An 8,932-nucleotide genomic window follows, 5' to 3' on the forward strand; every position below is an offset into this window, starting at 1 on the left:
TACCATGAGTTATGGATAAAGATAACTTAGACAACACACACACACACACACACACACACACACATCAAAGATTACAAGGCTGGAAGAATATGCTTTCGATATCATGCAAACAAAGTTATTTCCAAAATGATCGGTAGTTTACATTGATGATTTTGAAGTTCCACAATTTACCAACTCCATTAAATTCATTTCTAAGATTTTAATATCATAACCACATGGACTGAAATGCAGTCATATTGTTTCATATTTATAGGTTACTACATTTGTATGGGAAAATATGAACGAGTTTTCGGATGGAATACTGCACGAACTTGTGAGTGCAGTATATCCTTCTGACAAAACGAGTTCATATTTTCCCATACAAATGCAGTAACCTTTTTATTATATGCTCATTTTTTTATTCTACCTAAGGTTTAATTATATAAACAAAATACACTACAAGAAACAACGTAAATGAATGAATGCCGTATTCCAAACTAAATACACAAGCGCAGATTTGACATTACAAAATGACATCATTATTAATGAGCACAAAGCTCTGCCCAGATAAATTTGAACTTTGTCGCGCGGTCGACATAACTTTCGAAAGAAAATGGCGTGTCTAGTTAAAATTGAAATTTGCAGTTATATTGTGAATGAATGCGCATAGCAACGACTTTTCCATTTGATCTAGAGTGAATATATTTTGGTATTTTGTTTCGATTCGACGAAAGTTTGTGATTTTGGACTGGATTCATCTGTGCAAATTATACATGAAATACATCGAATTGAAGTGGCGCGGGAGAAGCGTGTTTACGTCTGCAATTGTGTTTCTGTTTCTGTCATTGAATGTCTGAAATCATAACGTGGGAAAAATATGAAGTCTTTCAATTGCAATTTTCAAAAAGACTATATGGAATTTAATGTGTATTTCATTTTGAGTGCAGTAAGGAGGATGCAATTGCACTTATCATCGAAATTACAGCACACTTTCGAAATGTGTTATCCAGATTGAAAACCTATGACATGGCTCATGTAAATAGGATTTGCAGAATTAAGAAAAAACATTTTGAGGAAATTCAGGATGTAAAACTGTAAGTATATTTTATTTTGCCATTCTTATCACCAGATAGGGAAGGCAGTATATGCCTTGTCACTTGTATGTTATTTGTAAGGACATAATCGTCCGTCTTTTATGTAATGTAGCTAGCCTAAATCCGAACATTGTATCAACGCGGAATATGCCAAAACAACTGGAGTTTTTTTGCAGTCCACAAAACATGTTTTAGTTCATTCAGAAACAAATTTAAATAACCACAACGTAAACAGCCTCTTACGCGAGTGTATATGATTTGTTTACAAATCAAAAGTGCTGGTGTTTGCGTCATTATGTGTTTACAGTAGAAAGTAGTTCCTTTATTCACGTGAATGCTATATGTGTATTGTCGCGCGCGTTCAGTATCGGGGAATATTGAACGATTCTGACAATGTAAAGTTAACGGGGAAAAATATGCATATAATAATTAGTATTATTTTTATTTACCTCTGATATTTTAGACTTTATTTTCGTTTCTTTAAGTTAAACATTACTGAACTCCCATGTAGACCAGGACCTTAATCCCTACCTGCTGTAGAGTATGTAATTGGTATTTGATATCCAATAATGTTCTCTATCTTTCCACACACAAAAAAGTGTGATTACAGAGTCTGGATCAGATATAACATTTTCTGATATATAACACCATTTGCAAGATCCCAAAACCAATGAGAGCCCAATGAGTTATTACGAGAGTTCATCGATACTCTCGTCCAGCTCTTCTACACCTGCAGTTGTCAGCAGAAACTAAACTTCGAACAAAAAGAGAAAACTGCAAGAACCAGTTACAGAACGCGCAGAAGCGAAGCGTTCGCTACTACCATCCCAATCAATTCTGCTTTATAAAGAAGCGAGAAAACTGCTTTCCAAGCATGTGAAATCACAGAAGTATCTGACCAGCCTAAATAAATGTGACCTTAAAGGAAAATTGAGGATAAGAAAGTAATCTACGCCCGAGATTCACTTATTCTCCTGATTTCGACAGTGATTGGAACACCATCCTCATAGAAGCCCCAAAGCCAAGAGGACACTGTACCAAACATATGTCAGCTGTTTACTCACCTGCACTAAATATATGTGAAACTAAAGGGGGATTCCAAGTAAGAATATAAAAGCACTTGAAGGATATTCGTAATCATATAGACTCCTTTTATCTAATCATTTTCATTTTTCTGACTAGAACATATATTGGGTTAAATATCAGATAATATATTTTAAAAAATAATCTGATCCAGAGCTATCTAGTAGCACTATCTTTAGATAGAGAACTTTATTGGATGTTATGTACCTGTTATATACTCTACAGCTGGTAGGGATTAACATCTTGGTCTAAATGTGAGTACAGGCATTTTTAACTTAATTTTTTTTTTATTTTCCCTCAAATGCGAACTAGTGTGTTTCGGCCCCACAGTCATTATGCTGGAATATTTCACTCTTCTGAGGAGATATACGCTACAAAATACTGCCCCAGCTTCAGATTGCCTCAGAAATTATGACTCAACCGCTATATAGCAATATGATTTACCAATGCGTGTACTGCGATGCCAAATTCAAACATTGCAATGTCAACATCAGACATTTTGGTATTAGAATATCTTACTGTGACTGCTGTGGATGAGTGGTCTAAAGCGCTCTCCGTTACGAATCACTGCCATCTCACCTCTGTCTGCATGGGTTCGAGTCTCGGATTCGGCTATGTGGGTCTGTAAGAAAGCTTCCAGTGGCTTCTCGTGGGTTGGTGGTTCTTTTCGGGGTTTTCCCTGGTTCTTCCTTCATCATTAATACTGGCCGCCATGTATAGCCTATCGTGTGCTGAAAAATGGCGTTAAAGCCTACAACAACTGCTGAAAAATCTTCGAAAGAAAAAACAATCGATATCGTCATAAACTGGGATGTTCTTCGTCTAATATAACAGCATGACAGTATTATATTTTGCATTACATAAATTAACTTTATAGAACTAAGTTTCTGTAAATCAAAATAGAAATTCAAAATCGTTTGCCAGTCATTTCTTTATTTATACCTTTCTTTAAATCATATTTCTCTTTGTATCCAAAAACAGGCTTCGAGACAATAGTTTATTTGGGAACCTAGATGTTCACACTACCTGTAACATGACCCCGCAAGTAGCTATACAGGTTGGACCGGCGACAAGGGGGTATATAAACCTCACACTGGCATAACAAAGGGATCATGTTGAACAATAGAAATCAACCCTTATTATTCCCTTTGATGGTTTACAATAGTAACTAAACTGGTCAGTGACGAAGGGTGACTAGGACACCACAGCAGACGGGAGGGTTCGCCTCCACATCAAATAGTCACTATCTTCCCTAAGTTTATTCTCTTTTCTGTCTAGTTTAATAATTAACAGAAATTTCAAAAAGTTCTCTATGCTTTAGCTCTGCGTAACGACTTTACGGTCTTAAACTAAATAACAGAAATAAGCGAAACCAATAAGTCTGGTAAAATTCAACAAGCATTTTCCATACGGTGGAGGTCGTCATATGTCACCATGTGATGCTAATATAACATCAACGATCGCAATTAATCATGTATGTGATGCGATTGATGGCAGTTATCAAGTAGATCTTGAGAAAAAAGTCAGGCCAAGCAGGGATATATTTTATGTACATTTACTTCTCAAGTATCACCTGGAACCCATTAATCCGGTTTATCTGCGATGTCATAATCCGCTATTATAAATTATACATTTCAAACTTAATGACCAGACTGGACACCTTCTTGGTTTGCGAAGTTCTAAATATAAGTCTGTGTAAGATCATAGATCTTCACGTTCTTGATTGATTTTCAATGCTGATTCCTAATCAGGGGAAAATAAAATATATTATAAATGAATTTATCGTTTACTAATTCACATTCAGTGTTCAAGTACATGGTACTCAAAATAACTAAAATTAGTTAAATTTTATAATTAGATGGGCTAAATGTTACTAAATATATTATGAACGAATTTATTTTTGTATTAATCATCAGTTAGATTTCAGGTAAATGTCCTCAAAATTGTGAAAATCAGTTAGACTGTATAATTTGATTATAGGAACGTGTCTGAATTTAAAATTTGATGATTAATTTGTACTCAACATTGTCAAAATCAATCAGATTTTAATTTGATGGGGTAAATACCTATACTTTTTCAGATTATCAAAACACTTTCATCAAATTGATACGTATAATACCCAAATTAAATCAGATTCTTAGTCAAATCATTAGCAATTCTACATTCAGTGATTTTATTTATTTTATAATAATTTTATCGTTATTAATATTATTTCAGATAAATGGTTAATTTATCAGATTACCCAAATTAAATCAAATTAGCAAATTCAATGATTTTATTTATTTTAGAATAATTGTATCGTTATTAATATTATTTCAGATAAATCCTCGTACATAATTTCTCCTTGAAAAAAGTAAAACTCTTGCGCTGAGATATTCCCATGAGAATGCTGAACATTTACTGTATATTGTTTTACCGTTACGTCAGTTGCTGCTCATTTTGCTCAGAGTGAAAATACATGGTAACCAATCCGGTTGACATTTCTTGAAGAAATGCAACGCAGTTGTGTGGAATACGGACACGGTGGATTATGGAATACTAAATACGATTATAAGGATGTTATCTCAGTTGATATAGTTGCATGTTATCCTGGACGTTTTCATGGAATGGGAGAGTGTTCTGTATATTTTAAGACATTTGAATATCCAACACACGAGATGACCATAGTATCGATAAATGGACCATTACCAGATTTTGACCTGACTGGATCTGCATGCATTGAGTCATTTAAATTTGCTGAAGATCTTCATCCGTTTGGTTTGGAAAACATTGTTCAGAAAAAAACATTGTGCTCCAATATTTTTATTGCGATATATGCTCGATGCAAAAATATCAATGTAGTTGGTTTTAAGTGAAGCACTTATATCATATAGTCGGTAGAACCAAGTTTGGTTCCACAACAGAAGAAATATTCTAATGATGAAAATTTTGACATAACCGATTTTGAGAAGAAAATCGCAAAAGATCTTGGAAGAAGAATAACTGGTAAATTTACCCAAGGAGGATCATATTATCATAAACGACATTGTACAATATTGATTATAGATGATGCTGATCTAGATTTTATAAGTGTTTATACAACGAATAGGAACACATTTATAATTCGAAGTAGTGTTAATTTATCAGACGCAACTAAGTTACAATTGTGAGTTACACTGCTGGTGAGTCACCGCAGATTATTCATTTAACAAATTCAATGCTCGCGTACATTTCGAGAAATTTTTTATCGATGATAAACCGATTTTCCAATACCGTTGTTAGAGTCGTCACAGATTCATTTTATATCAATGAAAGAATACAGAGTTGTTAGGACAATTACATATAGGCGCTGGTGCATCATGCGGCAAATGTAGAATAAAAGAGGAAAAGACATTTTGTTATTCTGAAACTGCCGACGATGAAATTAAAGATATTTATTGCAAACATAATCAAATCAAATATCAAAATTGTAATTTGCACAATCTGTGTATGATCATATTGATCTTAATGGACTGGGAATTCTGGTAAAACAAGACATGTGAACGAAGCATTGCGTGGACTTGATATAATTTATAATTGTGTTAACCCCTATATATAAACTCACCAGAAAAATGAACGAACGATGTTTTAAACCTTATAGTTATTACATCTTCTTCCGATGGAAGGGAGTTACATTGACTCCTGGACGAACTGATGAACAATATATTCCAAACATTATTATCTGGGCTAAAATATGTACAGTGTCGCTGGAGACATTTAAAATAGATTGGTTGTCGACAAAAAATACTGATGTGATAATGTGTGGAGATCGTGGTCAACCGCCACCTTTTTGTTGAATTGTCTCCGCGTGAATGGTTAAAAGCATTTGTTGTACGATATGAGGAAATAAATGATGATCACAGAACTCTTGATCTAGAATCAAGGGAGCTTAAAATATTAATCAGACTACAGCCAAATAAAATTCAGTGTGAAATAATAGTTGCAACTAGAAAGATAGTTCGTGACACACTTCAACACTAATTATTTCTGTTACATAACGTAAAGTTTTCAAAATCTACCTGTACCATTATGTTATCGACCAGCAGATACACGACGGAAAATATCGACTGTGAAATTCCAGGCTGCCATAGTAAACACAATCTTCTATTAAATGAAAATATTTTAGTTTCTGTGAGTGTTTGAATATTTGAACTATTTCCTTTGGATAAGAGCGCGTTAACGGTGGGCAAAACTCCGTGGACGCTAGGATATGCTATTACGATTCATTCGTCACAAGGATTAACTATTTCTGACACTAATATTTTGATTTTTGATGATCGTATTATGGGTCAAATTTAATATATCTCGCAGTGTCTCGAGTCAGAAGAATATCTCAGATGCAGAGGGTTACCATAGACTTCACAGAAAAATGTAATCATCCTGCTAGCAATGGCGGCGATGGAATAAGAAAAAATTAGCTAGTTATTAACAATGTGAGAAAAATAAGTGGGACTTGGATCTCGATGTTGACTTTATCATGATATTGAAACAAAAACAGAATAATCATTGCATAATTCCAGACAGTTTAATGTAGATAGAATTAATAGTAGTCTTGGTCACATGTAATCGGCGTCGAAGCGCTAGTTCACAAAATGAACGCGGTTGTAATTGTGTGTCTTCCGAAATTACTTGTAATTGTTAACGTACAAATCCATGCTGAGGAGCAGTTGAATCTAGTCTGTATATTGCAGGCTACCCGTGGATCTTACCAAGCTGGAAATTGTATGTGTCGTCACACTCTAAATATGATCAACTGATCTTCTTTTACCCCCTTCACCATGTTCATATAAGTATCTTACAGTCACATTACCTAGTACTGGTTGTTTGGAGAAGGAGACATGTCGTTATATTTGTATATGTATTTTGTTATTGCATTGATGGATTTCATAGAAATTGCACGAGTAATTTATTTTTGCAACGTAGCTATTACACTTGGTAGTCTTTCCACCCATTTTCGTGTATATTTGAATTATTTCCTTTGCATATTGTTATTAAAAAAGGCTCACCAAGTGTTCGATTAAATCGTTCAACAATTGCCTCATCACGATGAAATTGCGGTATGTCCTCGTCTGATTTAGACGTTATGTTTTGTCATCAGAGATGATAATGTACCAAGAAATTCCTTGCCAGAATCAACTGTAGCAACTGTGGCCATCGTAGACGACCACAGTGATAAATTCTTTCAAAAGCAGATACAACTTCATTTGTTGTTTAATTTATAGTGGGTCTGCTTCTTTATATCAACTTGCAACGTCAAGGACAGTCAATGCGTATTTTTATGTGCGTGATAGACGTCAACTAATTTTAATAGTATCGTGTGGTAAAAACAAAATATCAGCCTGATGAACTTCATTGGGAGAGCTGCCATCAAACAGTGCATACATAATTTATGTAGATGATGTCAGATAAAATTTGCCACATTGCTTGTCGTTCTAACCAATTTGCAGCAACATATAGTGTCACATTGGCTGCATCAGCAAGTTTATTGATCGCTTTTTTACCCCTCCAATATCCTCTTGGGCTATATAATATTATTCCAATATTTTACCGACCCCTAGCACTAGTTTATCTTTCATCGCAGATTTTACTAGAAAGCTAGCAAGTTTTTCTCTGAGAGATTTATTTTTATGGAATTTAACGAGTGAATCAACCTGACATCAGTAATATGTCGTTGTTGCAAATCTTTTCTTAATACTCTACATCTTAAACGTGACATGCCTGATCAATATTGATTTATTGGATATTCTTCGTTGATCTCGCTCGTCATATTCGATACCAAATCGGGTTCCAGGACCACAATAATTATATCCAGGAAGATGTTTTATCCTGGATAATTAGCCTATGGAGCTCCTGGTAACTTTCCTAATGAAGCTGCGATATGATCACCTTTTATCCTTGGCTTGCCAAGGGAGATACATGTGTATTTTTGTACTACATACTACACAATTACCAGTAAGCGCAAACTTTTTTTGTGTTATTTTTATTGCTAATCTACTGGTGGGGGTGGATGGTCTGCATCGAACACAATATAAGTTCATATTAATTATTATATTTGTACAACATGGATTTCTCAGCGACACGAAAGCAAAATCCAGTAAAACATCATCCATCGCTAACAAATTCTATCAGAGCAAATATCATAGGTCCATATGGGTCTGGTACGACTCAAATGTTGCTTAATCTGTGGTATAAGTTATATTTAGTGGCGCAATCCGTAGATGACCAGCGATGCTACGATGTGCTTAAATATTTAACGACGAGGATGGTAATGATATTATTGATTTTATCACCGATGTGGATGAAGCACCATATGTGGATGCCCTCAATGGATGTATTAATGACCTCGTAGTATACGCTGATGTGATGCTGGACAAACAATCAAATTCATGTCGGACATGTTCTCGTTGCAGACACAAACACCGATGATACATTCGTTGCTCAGCAATATACACAAATACCTAAAGTGATCAGAGAAAACTGCAATAGTTTAGTTGTGTTAAATGGAGTCGATACACATTCTCTGAGAAATATTCTTCAGACTTGGTGTTCAGGGGATATGAATATGATTAAGTTATAAAACTTTTTTTCACGTGCACAAGCTGACCAACAAAGATTTATCACAATAAATTGACATGATCATCGGTCGCGATCTCGTGTAGGTCTGATAAGTTTTGGTGAAGAAACATCAGCAGGGAGGGTGACGACCAACAATGAGTGTACGGGTGGGTAAACGAACCTGTATACAAATAAAAAAAAGC

The sequence above is a fragment of the Sinohyriopsis cumingii genome, chromosome 15 (assembly GCF_028554795.1).
Source record: "Sinohyriopsis cumingii isolate HCF-2022 chromosome 15, ASM2855479v2, whole genome shotgun sequence".
Taxonomy (NCBI): domain Eukaryota; kingdom Metazoa; phylum Mollusca; class Bivalvia; order Unionida; family Unionidae; genus Sinohyriopsis; species Sinohyriopsis cumingii.